Genomic DNA, 2362 nt, shown 5'->3' with positions numbered 1-2362 from the left:
ATCACTGACTGCATTTACTGATGTAGAGCTCATTTCTTTCCATTGACACTCACTGGGAAGCAGTTTCCTTCACTGACAGATCATAGAACTCATCGTCACCACCAGCACTCCTAGATCATAGAGCCTTCACAGCGTGGAAAGAGACACTTTGGCCTATCGTGTTTGCACTGGTCATCAAACATCCTTACATCTATTCTATTCCTGTTTTCCAGCACTTGGCCTATGATGTTTGCTATGATGCTTGTATGCTATGATGTTTCAAGAGTTCATCTAAATATTTCTTAAGTACCTTGAGCATTTCTGCTCTTCCATTCTCTTACTAGCCATTCCTGTGTCAAGAGATCTGAGTTCAAGTCCCTCCTGCTCCAGAAATAACATGCCTGAATAAGTGATTAAAAACTGTATATTTAAAAATTCCACAGCATGTAGAAGTGTCCCTTATTTCTGAAAATCTCACTTTAATTTCTACAATAAAATAAAACAAAGAACGGCAATGCTACAGACCTGAAACAAAAATAGAAATTGCTGAAGAAACTCAGCAGGTCTGACAGTATTTGTGGAGAGAAAGCAGAGTTAACATTTCGGATCCAATGACCTTTTCTCATAACTATTAATAGCAAGGAAAGGTGGTATGTATGCTGAAAACGGAGTTGGGTGGAGAGAGGGTGGGTGAAGATAGATGATAGATGGAGATGGAGCCCAGAGACAGAGGGGAAAAGACAGTTAGACAAACAAAAGGATGGACAATGCTAAGCCAGGGAGAAAGAAAAGCTGATAATGGGGACAAAGGTGAAAGTGAGCTGGCTGTACTGAAAGCAGCCCATGTCATGACAGGGCCAAGGGTATGGGGTGGGTAAAGGGCATAGAGGAAGGAGTTCAGGTTCTAAAATTCAAAGGGATCATAAGCAGCCTTTTCCACCACCTCCAGCAGGATGCCACCACCAGGCATATATTCCCCTTTCCTCCCTTGTCAATATTTTGCAGTGACTGTTCCCTCCAGAACACTCTGGTCCTCCTCCATTCCCGGCACTTTCCCATGTAATTGAAGAAGGTGAAACACCTGTCTGTTTATTTCCTCCCTCCTCAATATTCAAGGCTACAGACAACCTTCCAGATTAAGCAGCAATTTACCTGAACTTCACTCAGTCTGGTGTACTGTGTTCTCTGCTCACAAAGTCGTCTGCTCTGTATTGGAGAGATGCAACACAGAGTGGGCGAATGCTTTGCAGAATACCTACATTCTGTCGCAAAAAATGACCCCGAGCTTCCAGTCACCTGAGACTGCAACACAACACCTTGTTCCCTGGCCAACATCTCGGTCCAGGCTTGCTGCAAGTGCTCCAGCAAAACTCAGAGCAAACTGGAAGAACGGCATCTCATTTTCCACTTGGTGATCCTGCAGCCTTCACGACTCAACAAATCGAAGGACCGAACACCTCCTTCCATGACTTTCACCCACACCCACAGCCCTGTCATGACATGGGCTGCTTTCAGCACATCAAATCCATTTTTACTTACTTATGGCCCCCATTATCCACTTTTCTTTCTCCCTCCTTACCGTTATCCATCCCTTCGTCTGCCTGTCTTTGTCCCTCTCTAGGCTCCATCTATTCTCTTACACCTTCCCTTATCTTCTGCCCTCCACATAACATGTCACCTTTTCCTAGCTACTGACAGTTTTGAAGAAGGGTCACTGGACATGAGATGTTAGCTCTGCTTTATCTCCACAGATGCTGCCAACCTGTTGAATTTCTCCAGCAATTTCTGTTTATATTACTTCTTCTGGAAATCTGTGAGGTATGCAATTGCTAAGTAAATCTACCTCTTTGTTTAAGCTTTTGGTCATCTGCCCTAACAAATATGGCGAGGAGTCAAAAATTCAGCTTGAGAAACCTCCTTGGCTCTTGGGACATTTTAGGGAAAGTGAGTAATTCAGATGCTGGAGATCACAGTCAAGATTAGAGTGGTGCTGGAAAAGCACAGCAGGTCAGACAGCATCCGAGTAGCAGAAGCCCAAACGCGGATTTTTTTGCTCTTCAGATGCTGCCTGACCTTCTGTGCTTTTCCAGCACCACTCTAATCTTGGGACATTGTGCTATCTTGGAACAAAACAAAGAACTGCGGATGCTGGAAAGCTTAAACAAGAACAGAAAATGCAGGAGAAACTCAGTAAATCCACAGAGTTTTGAGGAAGAGCCACTGGAGCCGAAACATGAACTTTGTTTTCAGTTCCCAAAAGCTGCCAGAGTTGCTGTGCTATCCTGGGCGCTGCTCTCACTTGCTCAGACCCAATGGGGAGCTCTAGCTGCTCTCTGCTGCCCCCTCTTGGTGTCAGAGGCGGACTCCGTGCTGTGTCTCGCGC

The sequence above is a fragment of the Chiloscyllium plagiosum genome, unplaced genomic scaffold (assembly GCF_037043375.1).
Source record: "Chiloscyllium plagiosum isolate Xiang-an unplaced genomic scaffold, Cpla_swu_hap1 HiC_scaffold_3, whole genome shotgun sequence".
In the NCBI taxonomy this organism is placed as follows: Eukaryota; Metazoa; Chordata; class Chondrichthyes; order Orectolobiformes; family Hemiscylliidae; genus Chiloscyllium; species Chiloscyllium plagiosum.
The sequence above is the reverse complement of the archived record's forward strand: the minus strand, read 5'-3'. Positions refer to the sequence as shown.